The sequence below is a fragment of the Balaenoptera acutorostrata genome, chromosome 4 (assembly GCF_949987535.1).
Source record: "Balaenoptera acutorostrata chromosome 4, mBalAcu1.1, whole genome shotgun sequence".
NCBI classification, from domain to species: Eukaryota; Metazoa; Chordata; class Mammalia; order Artiodactyla; family Balaenopteridae; genus Balaenoptera; species Balaenoptera acutorostrata.
In genome coordinates, this window is record NC_080067.1 from 67,506,121 (window position 1) to 67,517,978 (window position 11,858).

At 43.9% G+C, this 11,858-nt stretch overlaps 1 protein-coding gene across 2 annotated transcripts in view; it reads right to left on the reverse strand.

Moving 5' to 3' along the window:
* ABCC5 (ATP binding cassette subfamily C member 5) overlaps positions 1-11,858 on the reverse strand; it is a 197,558-nt gene that overhangs the window by 83,503 nt on the left and 102,197 nt on the right. The window contains exon 1 of one of the 2 annotated variants that reach the window (XM_007195330.2): positions 1,651-1,755. The exons of the other annotated variant lie outside the window; for it this stretch is intronic. The gene's annotated coding sequence lies outside the window, so the exon portion shown is untranslated. Of the gene's footprint in view, positions 1-1,650; positions 1,756-11,858 lie in introns of those variants that run through there. 2 annotated transcript variants of the gene reach the window in all.

An 11,858-nucleotide genomic window follows, 5' to 3' on the forward strand; every position in this document is an offset into this window, starting at 1 on the left:
AAGAATTCATGTAACCTCAGTTTCTTTCAATCACTTTATTCCAAGTTATTCTATGTTGGAAGGGTGTGGGGAGCAATTTCCCATTCCCTCTAACACTCCTGCTTCTTTAATTTCCTGGGGAAAGAGGCACAGCTCTGAAAGTAGGCAAGCCTTGTGCAGGGACAAAGCTACTATCTCCTGGCCTTGAACAGAAGGAGGATTCCAGCTTCTGTGGATCAGGGATATAAGACAGGGCAGCCCACATGGAGGCCAGCCAAGAGCTAGGAAGTCCAATGGGTCTGGGGAACAAGGCCCAAATCTGAAGAAAACAGTTAAGGAAAGATCACTAGCTAGACTTCTTCGGGATACTTTTTGTATTTCTCTCTTTTCTTCTTTCTGTTCTCCCTTAAAGTTGTTTAAAAGTCTTTTTAAAAATGCCAACTTGCTCCAACTATTAAGAGAGGGAAAAGGGAAGGTATTTTTATTTATTTTTGAGTCAGAGCTGAACGATGGCACTAGCAGAATATTCAAAGTGGGAGAACCCAAAGAGGTGCTCAGCGCAGAGGCCACTTGGTCAGCTGCCTTTTTTTTTTTTTTTTTAACCAAAACTCTCTTTCCAGTCATAAAAGTGTAGACGTTCTCCTGCACGATGATGCAGTCGAAACTGCATGGGGGGAGGGGGCTGCACAGGATTACAAGGACTGTAAGTAGCCAGACTGGTGTTTCCAAATTGCCTTCATTACAACATTCCTTAGGTTTCCAACACCTCAGGAATCTGGTTCTAAGCCCTGCAGCTACACAAAAAGACCTGAGGCTACAAGGATATGTATTTACCACCCCCCTGACATCCACTCGTGCCCCAGCCATCTGCACCTTTCACTTACTCACGCTGGAGACCCCAGAAGGACCTATTCATCTTCTCCTTCAAAACCTTCTGAAACTTTGCCAGTCTTTCCTGTGCCCATCTGCCTCCTGCCTCCCCACGTCCGTGCAGAAACCAAACGACCCCTATGTGATAAATACAAAGCACCATGCAGCTCTGTGTGGCGGAAGGGGAAAGGGCACTAATGACAGTCAAGAGATCTAGATTCCATTCCGGACTCTGCCAAGTGTTTGCTGTGCGTGCTTCTGTCACGAACCTCCATCTACTCATTCGCCAAAACGAGAGGTTGGCTTCTGAGGTCGCTGGCAGCTCAGTCTCCTCTGTGGGGATTGAGCGGGGGTGCCCCAAGCCGCCTCCCTACAACCTTGAGGATGGGGGCTTCTCTCAGGCCAGCTTCGCCTGGGATGCCGGGGCCCTAGGGCGTTCCCGCGGCCAGTTCGGGCCCGCAGAGGCGATAGCTACCCACACCCACGGGCCGCGGGCGCAGCACCCCCTGGTGGCGTTAGCCGGGAATGTGGCCGGCAACCCCAACCACTCATCCCACCCTACCTGCCTTCCGACGCCAGGACCTCACCACCTCACCACCAGCCCTCAGGGGTCAAGTCCCGAGGAGGAGGCGGCGGCGGGAGACTAGAGGGAAGCCTGGCCCCGTTTCTCAGGTCTCCGGCTTCCCCTGACCTGCTCGCATCCTCGATCGCAGTCCCCCACCTCCGGACGAAACACACGGGAGATAGTCCCCGCAACAACCCGAGGGAGACGGAAGGGGTACGGCGATCGCCGCTACCTACCAGTGCCCCAGCTCCAGGACGACCGCGTCGGCCGCTCGACCACGCTCCCGAGCATCAGCCCCGGAGCAAAACAAGCCTTTATAGCGGCATTGGCCGCCAGACTGCGCAGGCGTGCTGCACAAAGAATTCCCAAGACTGAAGGGAATTGTAGTCCCCCTTCCAGGAGCCCGAGGCTCGATTCGCGGCAACGAACTATATTTCCCAGAAGCACCGTAGAAGCCCTGGAGGAGGTGCAGGTCGCTCCTCCCTTCCACCGCGCTCCAGGCTCTGCAGCATTCTTCCCAGAGTTTCTGCGATGCGATCCTGTCTGGAATCTTCTCTGAGGCCCTGTGTTCCAGTGGGTGGCCGGGAGGGTTGACAGTAGCCCTCTGTGGGCGGGCAGCACAATCAGTGTTTGTAGGCAGGGCGGTCACGGCGGTGCTTGGCCGTTTATGCACCGGAAAGCACTGTGAAGGTCATCGTAGCCTCTATGTCCTCGCGACCAGCCAGCCCCAAATCTTATGAGTGGCCCTTCACGTTTTACTACTGCTTGCTCACGACTCTGCGCTATCACCTTTCTCCTTTTAATCCCACTTACCATCACATAGTGCTATGCTGCCTGGTTTCTAGCAAATAAAGGCCAGGATCACAGTTTTTAAGAGTGGCAAGAGCCTTAGAAATGGCATGCCAATTCATCCCTTTCTTTTTATAAATGAAACTGAGGTTTCCAAAGAGACTGATCACTTTATCTCTCTTGGTGTTTCATCTGTATCTTCAACATGGTCATAACATAAATAGCTACTGTGTTGAGTGCCTACCTGTTCTGTATCTGGTGCTTTACACGCTTATTTTTTAAAGTCTCCATATCAACCCTATGTATAGGTATTATGATTATCCATTTCAAAGATTTAAAAAAAAAAAAGTAAGGAAAGTGACTTCTACCTTTATACAACTAGCTAGTATGAAACACCAATGGAGGGAATTCCCTGGCGGTCCAGTAGTTAGGTCTCTGCACTTTCACAGCCAAGAGCGCAGGTTCAATACCTGGTCAGGGAACTGAGGACTGAGATTCCACAAGCCCCACGGCACAGCCAAAAAAAAAAAAAAAAAGCACACCAATGTACCATAAAGCTGAAGTAATTAATACAGTGTTCTTACACAAGGATGGATTAATATACCAATCCATTTTTCTGTAACTGAGAAAACATTAGAAATCAGTAGAGGAAGAAAGAAGATTCTATGAATAGCACTGGAACCATTGGTTATCCATATTTTTTAAAACTCAGGGATTACTACTTCATACCACACAGAAAAATCAATTTCACGTAGATTGAAGGCCTAACTGCGAAAGGGAAAACTTTCAAACATTTAGAAGAAAATGTGAAATATCTATGTGAACTTAGGAGTAGAAAAGAACTTCTTAAACAAGATACAGAAACAAATTAATAAAGGAAAGTTTGATAAATTTGTACTATATTAAAATTTAAACTTCTATATTAGATGCCATAGAGTACAAAAATAAACCACAAATTATAACTGATGAAGTTTTTAATACAGAATATACAAATAATTTCTACAACTCAATAAGAAATGGTAAATAATAGGAAAATTGGCAAATGACATGAACAGACAGTTCACAAAAAAGAAAACTCAAGCAGCCACTCAAAGATGAAAAGACACCCAGGGAGATTAGCTCAAGATGGTGAAGTAGAAGGACGTGGGCTCACCCTTTCTTACGTAAACACCAGAATCACAACCAACTGCTGAACAGCCATAGACAAAAAGCTGGAACCTACCAAAAAAGATATTCTACATCCAAAGGCAAAGAAGAAGCCACAACAAGGTGGTAGGAGGGGCGAAATCGCAATAAAATCAAATCTCATACCCGTCAGGTGGGTGACCCACAAACTGGAAAACAATTATACCACAGAAGTTTTCCCACTGGAGTGAAAGTTCTGAGCCCCACGTCAGGCTTCTCAGCCTGGGGGTCTGGCGACGGGAGGAGGAGCCCCCAGAGAATTTAGCTTGGAAGGCCAGCGGGGTTGGTTTTTTTAAAAATAAATTTATATATTTTATTTTATTTATTTTTGGCTGCATCGGGTCTTCCTTGCTGCGCGCAGGTTTTCTCTGGGTGCGGCGAGCGGGGGCTACTCTTCGTTGTGTTGCGCAGGCTTCTCACTGCGGTGGCTTCTCTTGTTGTGGAACGTGGGCTCTAGGCGCGCGGGCTTCAGTAGTTGTGGCACATGGGCTTCAGTAGTTGCGGCACGCGGGCTCTAGAGTGCAGGCTCAGTAGTCGTGGCGCACGGGCTTAGTTGCTCCCCGGCATGTGGGATCTTCCCGGACCAGGGCTCGAACCCGTGTCCCCTGCATTGGCAGGCAGATTCTTAACCACTGCACTACCAGGGAAGCCCCACATGTGTGTTTAAAAATGTAAAGCCAGGCTTGGGCACGATCAACAACAAATTTGAGGTGTAATTACTTCTGGTTTGGAAGGAGGAGAATAAGATCAGAGAAGGATACACAAAGGGCTTCATCTGTTTCTGTAATATTTTATTTCTTTAAGAAACGACTTTGGGCTTCCCTGGTGTGCAGTGGTTAAGAATCCGCCCGCCAATGCAGGGGACACGGGTTCGAGGCCTGGTCCAGGAAGATCCCATGTGCAGCAGAGCAACTAAGCCCGTGCACCACAACTGCTGAGCATGCACTCTAGAGTCCGTGAGCCACAACTACTGAGCCCGCATGCCACAACTAGTGAAGCCCACGCGCCTAGAGCCCATGCTTCGCAACAAGAGAAGTAACTGCAGTGAGAAGCCCACGCACCCCAACGAAGAGTGGCCCCCACTCACTGCAGCTAGAGAAAGCCTGCGCGCAGCAACAAAGACCCAATGCAGCCAAAAATAAATAAATTTTTAAAAAAAGAAATGACTTGAATGGACCTAGAAATTATCATACTAAGTGAAGTAAGTAAGAGAAAGACAAATATCATATGATATCACTGATATGTGGAATCTTAAAAAATGATACAAATGAACTTATTTACTAAACAGAAACAGCCTCACAGACATAGAAAACAAACTTATGGTTACCAAAGGAGAAAGGCAGGGGGAGGGATAAATTAGGAGTTTGGGATTAACAGATACACACTACAGGGGTTTCCCTGGTGGCACAGTGGTTAAGAATCCGCCTGCCAATGCAGGGGACACGGGTTTGAGCCCTGGTCCGGGAAGATCCCACATGCCGCGGAGCAAGCCCGTGCGCCACAACTACTGAGCCTGCGCTCTAGAGCCCACGATCCACAACTACTGAGCCCACATGCCTAGAGCCCGTGCTCCGCAACAAGAGAAGCCACTGCAATGAGAAGCCTGCGCACCATAACAAAGAGTAGCCCCCACTCGCCGCAACTAGAGAAAGCCCGCGTGCAGCAACGAAGACCCAACGCAGCCAAAAATAAATTTTAAAAAAACCAAACAGATACACACTACCATATATAAAATAGATAAACAACAAGGACCTACTATATAGCACAGGCAACTATATTCAATATCTTGTAATAACCTATAATGGAAAAGAATCTGAAAAAGAACAAATATATATATTATATATATTATATGCATATATATATATATAGCTGAATCACTTTCCTGTACACCAGAAACTAACACAACATTGTAAATCAACTATACATCAATTTGTAAAAATGACTTATAAATGTTAAAATTTAACAAAGCTTGGCAGTGGGTACACAGGTGCTTCTAAAATCATTTGCTGTACTTTTGGGTAGCCTTTAAGTATTTCATAATAAAAAAGTTTTAGTATCATAGGAACAAACCATTTCTCCTCTCAGTGGGGATATGTTCAATTTAACAGAAAAATCTTGAGGATTTATATAGATATAGATATATAAATGTAGATATAGGTATAGATATATAGATATATATCTACTGAGAATTCCTTAAGCACCTCTGGCCACCTGGTGGGATAAGAAAAACCTTTTTCAGCACACCTCAAGCCACCTTTCCAAGGCATACTGGTACTTCCAACCATGCTTCAAACATTGTAGTACCCAAAAGCTGCATATCTGATACCTTCATATAAAATAAAAATCTTCAAAAATCTCCCTGAATACTTCAAAAATAGGTTTTTAAAAAATGAATGAGCACTATACAACCCTGGTTCAACATCTCAATACACCATGGTACTACCTCAGCCTGTCCAAGGATAGCCTGGGCCAAAGACTTAACTTATTTACATGGTATTAATTGCAAAGCATCCCCTCCTTGAACTGTATTTATGTTGTGAAGTGTTTTGGGGCGGAGGCTGATATTCTCCAACCTTCAGGCAAGGGGCTAGAGAATCTATGTTGCAATGCAGAATTGTTAAATATATTTATGTTGTGTAAGGTACTCAATATACTCATTTATTCAATATTTGATAGAGATACAATGGAGTTAAAACAGACAAGTTTCCTGCCCTCATGGGGTTTAGAGTCCTGGATAAACATTAATCCAAATTTAAACTATAACTATGGTATGTACCAGAAAAGAAAGGTTTGTGTTACATGTGAAGAATAGTAGGAGTTAGCGAGGTGAAGATGGTGGAAGTGAGCAGAGGAGAGAGCTCTCCAAGCAGAGGGAACAACAAAGGCCGGGCAGTGGGAGAAGGAAGGGAAGGTCTCCAAAGGTAGACCATGTTATAGGTCTTTAGAGTAAGAGCAAAAACCGACCATTGCAAGGTTTTAAAAGGTGAATGGGTTAAGGGTTGAGAAATCATATTTACATTTTTTTTTAAATTAATTAATTAATTAATTAATTTATTTATTTATTTATTTATGGCTGCGTTGGGTCTTCGTTGCTGTGCGAGGGCTTTCTCCAGTTGCGGCAAGCGGGGGCCACTCTTCATCGCGGTGCGCGGGCCTCTCACTATCGCGGCCTCTCTTGTTGCGGAGCACAGGCTCCAGACGCGCAGGCTCAGTAGTTGTGGCTCACGGGCCTAGTTGCTCCGCGGCATGTGGGATCTTCCCAGACCAGGGCTCGAACCCGTGTCCCCCGCATTGGCAGGCGGATTCTCAACCACTGCGCCACCAGGGAAGCCCGAGAAATCATATTTACATTTTGAAAACTTCCCTGAGGCCGGCAGACTGGAGAAAGAATTAGAGACAGCTAGAATGGAAGAGAAGAGTCAAGCTAGGAGTGACTATCATCATCCAGGATGGTGGCTTGGACTAGAACTGTGGTGGAAAAGATGGAGAGAAGTGGGCAGACTCGAGAAATTTAAGAGGTCAAATGGACAAACGATGGATTAGATACTGTGGGGTGAGAAAGAGAGGTGTCATGGGTAACAGCTTGGTTTCTGGTTGCAGAACTGGATGGATGGTGGTCCCATTCATTGATATAAGAAATGCTCTAGGGGCTTCCCTGGTGGCGCAGTGGTTGAGAATCTGCCTGCCAATGCAGGGGACATGGGTTCGAGCCCTGGTCTGGGAAGATCCCACATGCCGCGGAGCGGCTAGGCCCGTGAGCCACAACTGCTGAGCCTGCCCGTCTGGAGCCTGCGCTCCGCAACAAGAGAGGCCGCAACAGTGAGAGGCCCGCGCACCGCGATGAAGAGTGGCCCCCACTTGCCGCAACTAGAGAAAGCCCTCACACAGAAACGAAGACCCAACAAAAGCCATAAATAAATAAATAAAATAAAAATTTTTTTTAAATTAAAAAAAAAAAAAGAAATGCTCTACTCCAGCAGCCCCCCGACACCCTCCTCTACCCAGCTTGTTAGGAGCTAATGTCAAGTGTGGTCACCCCACATCTGCTGTGGCACTCCTGAATTCTTCTGCCAGTTATAAAAACCAAACTTCTCTTTTGCAGATCAATTTCGCAATGAAAGTCATTTTCATGGAATAAAACTTTTTAAAAAAATTAGTTAATAAATGGAATCTTTTATTTAACATCATGGTAACAATATAGTGCAACAGAATAACGCACCTCTTTAATGGTCTCAGGCAAATTAGGAAAGAAGAGAAGAGGATTTAAGATGTAAACAATGCTGAATGAAAGCCAAATAACATCATAGCATGTTATAGAGACAAAGGTTTCACAGAATTTTTAAGAGAGAACTGCATGGGAGAAGCTGAGTGCTCACAGAGTACACAGTGGTATAGGCATGTTATGATAAGTCATATCACATATTCACCTTATGAAGGAAAGAATTACACACTCCCCACCTTTGCAGTAATAACCTCCTAAGTTCATTAGCAGTAGGGGTAGTAGTTAGAATGAAATGAAGAATTGCTTTTTAAAAAATGTTTACGGGGCTTCCCTGGTGGCGTAGTGGTTGAGAATCTGCCTGCTAATGCAGGGGACACGGGTTCGAGCCCTGGTCCGGGAAGATCCCATATGCCGCGGAGCAACTAGGCCCGTGAGCCACAGCTACTGAGCCTGCGCGTCTGGAGCCTGTGCTCCGCAACAAGAGAGGCCACAATGGTGAGAGGGCCGCACACCGTGATGAAGAGTGGCCCCCGCTTGCCGCAACTAGAGAAAGCCCTAGCACAGAAACGAAGACCCAACATAGCAATCAAGCAATCAATCAATCTTTAAAAAAAAAAAAAAAAAGATTACGAACTCTTATATTGAGATGCACTATCAAATTGGCTCAACAAAATAACAGATAGGTGTTCCAAAAGCTAGCTCTGTATTATAAAGAGGGGAATAATGACATCAATTATCTAATTTTAGTAAAACAATATTATGCGCTACATTAAATTAGTGTTGTGTTGATTCTGTAGTCTTGTATGTAATAATTTGTAAATTTATTTTAATTTTATAGTGCTATGAGAACTATAAAGGATATAAGGACTTTATACATGGTTTTATGAATATACATATTTAAGTAATATTATAATATAAATAATTTAGGTCAACATCAGGGGTTTAGGAGAATTGTTTCCCTTAAAAGAGGTCTGAGACTTATTCAAGTTTGGGAAACACTGGGCTATGAAATTAAACCAAACTTGAGCTTGGTATACAAGACCTGTGATCTGTACCCACGTTATACTACAGTTTCATTTCCTGTCACTCGCCGACTCAAATATGAGGTCCTGATAACACTGTAATTTCCATGTTTTTACTCTAGCTGTTCCCTCCACCCAGAACAATCATCTAAATCTACTCAGCTCAAATAACAAGCATCACAATTTATAGACAGGCCTTGGGATTTTACTCCTCCAAGAATGACAATTAAGGATTACTTACTCAAGCGAACAAAAGAATGCGGTATGTCTAACGTCTCTAATGGTAAAATGTGCATGAGAGATTTTCCCACATTGTGAGGTATTGACTGGGTACCTGTCAGGTCACAGACAAGAGGCAACAGGATCCCACTAAGCCGGAGAAGACAGAACCAATAGTCCAGCCAAGATGGAGGCTTCTCACTAGAACAGGCCTAGACAAATTGGAAGAGTGGTCGCTCCCAGTCATCCCCCAGAGCTTCTCAGGTGTGTTGCTTTATAAATACGGGCTTTTGATCAGAAGAAGAGATAAACAACCTTGGGCTACATTGGTGATAACCTTTCTGGCATGAATGTCAGTCCAGAAAAATTTAAAACTGATGCAGGCTGTGTGTATTTTTCACTCAAAATAATTCACTTATTGAATTCCATGAGGAAAAACTATACACTGTTGAAACACAAATTATATACGTTATTGATTGCAAGACCACCAATGAGAAAAATCAACATTGCCCTTCTACTAAAATGTTACTGTCTGAGCATATTTGAGAGGTAACAATACCAAAGAATGTTTTTAAACTCTCATCTTAAAATTAGATCTAGGTGGATAACATATGGCCGGCAGCTGGTAAGCCATTGATCTAAAGGAAAAGAAAGAAAAAAAAGATTCCTCCTTGAGGCAGTCTAAGTTTATATTGCTCAGGGATTCAGAAACAGCTTGAAATTGGTATCTATTTACCTTTTATTTGTTTGTGGGTTCTTACAGTTCTAATCAAAATTCAGGTTTAAAATACTTATCTAAAGAAAAAGCACTTATCTCGTTTATTTTTTAAATTTATTTTCTTTTTAAATTTATTTATTATTTATTTATTTATTATTTTTGGCTGCGTTGGGTCTTCGTTGCTGCGCGCGAGTTTTCTCTAGTTGCAGCAAGAGGGGGCTACTCTTTGTTGCAGTGCGCGGGCTTCTCATTGCAGTGGCTTCTCGTTGCGGAGCACCGGCTCTAGACGCGTGGGCTTCAGTAGCTGTGGCTCGCGGACTTCAGTAGTTGTGGCTCGCGGGCTCTAGAGCGCAGGCTCAGTAATTGTGGCGCACAGGCTTAGTTGCTCTGTGGCATGTGGGATCTTCCCAGACAAGGGCTCAAACCCCTGTCCCCTACATTGGCAGGCAGATTCTTAACCACTGCGCTTCCAGGGAAGCCATATTTTTTAAATTTCTTGATTTATTTATGCATATGCTGCAGCATTCTATATTCTATCTGTAGCAAGTCTAAGACAAAATTTTCAGGTTTTCTTTCTTCTAGATTTACACTATTTACCTAAAGCAGTGTTTCACAAAAATATCCGTGGAGTACTAGTCCTGCAAGATATACTGAGAAAAAGAAATTTCCAAAAGTCAACTACATTTGGGAAATTATATACATGATATTCAAATCACATTAACATTTTAGTTAAATACTCTGAGAAATCCCACAGTAATAAAACCTGTTTCTCCTTGATTTTTTTAAAATAAATTTATTTATTTTATTTATTTATTTTTGGCTGTGTTGGGTCTTCGTTGCTGCGCGCGGGCTTTCCCTAGTTGTGGCGAGCAGGGGCTACTCTCCATTGCAGTGCACGGGCTTCTCATTGCAGTGGCTTCTCTTGCTGCAGAGCACAGGCTCTAGGCGCGTGGGCTTCAGTAGTTGTGGCACGTGGGCTTCAGTAGTTGTGGCTCGCGGGCTGTAGAGCACAGGCTCAGTAGTTGTGGCGCACAGGCTTAGTTGCTCCGCGGCATGTGGGATCTTCCCGGACCAGGGCTCAAATCCATGTCCCCTGCATTGGCAGGCAGATTCTTAACCACTGCGCCACCAAGGAAGCCCTGTTTCTCCTTGTTTAATTCAGCATTTCTCAGACTTATTTGAACTTGAACAATGAAAAAAAGTTTTTCAGAAAAGCATTGAACATCCTGTAGAACTAGGGTTCTGCAGAAAATGCTTTGAGAAATGCTGATCCAAAGGAATCTTTTTTAAAAGAAAAAATAAATAAATAAACTTCCGGAAGGGGAAAGAATTCTCAAAAGATGAAGAGTGGTGCTAAGGAGAGTGGAGGGAGGGTCCTTGTCAGTATGCAGCTGAGTGAAGCTGAGAGAAAACACTTTTCTGCTCATGGGAACTGGGGTTAATTCAGTCTACTCAGACATTCTAAGTCCAGAAGATTCCATTCAGGCTGAAGCAACCTGCACGACCTTGAGAGAGTGAGGATAACAATAACAACTACTCTTACTGCCATTTTTAATATTATTGCTGCTCCAATTCATTAGCTGCTTAGGATGGGACAGGCAACGTACAAATATTACCTCCAACCACATAAAACCCCTGCATGACAGGTCTTATCATCTCAATCTTAGAGAGGAGGAAACTGAGGCAGAGAGAGGGTGACATGATTCTAATAGAAACAGGATTTGGCCTTAGACCTTTCTTACTGTCTCATACCAACTAGTCTGAAAAGCTTCTTCACTGAAGCAACCTCTCCCTTGGCTTTCCTAGCCACTGATGACACTTCCTGGGGCCTTCCCCAACAGAAATCATTCTAGAATAAAACAGGTTAAACAACTGATGACTCTGGCCCACTTTCCCATATGTCTGGTTTCCACCAGGAACCAAATATTTGCACGTTCTAAATCTGACAAGACCCGTGATCACCTAGGCATGCCACGGTATTTTGAAATTACTTCTTAAGGTCCTTTAAGAATCGAACAAGAAAATTAATCTTAATACTCAAAGGCAAACTTAAACACCAACCAAGGCCAAGCAGGTAACATAAATTAGGGGAGCTGGTCAGGAATAAGACAATAGTTGGTGACAGAAACTGTGATGATCTAGAGACAAATATTCTGCATCCAAAGGGCTTAACCACTTCTTAGCTTTGGCAGAAAGCATTGTTGTCAAGCAGAAATGTGAGCCCAGTACTGCTTGATCTTATTTTTCAAACAAAGCCAGAAACAGTTTTTACATGAAATCTCCCAATTT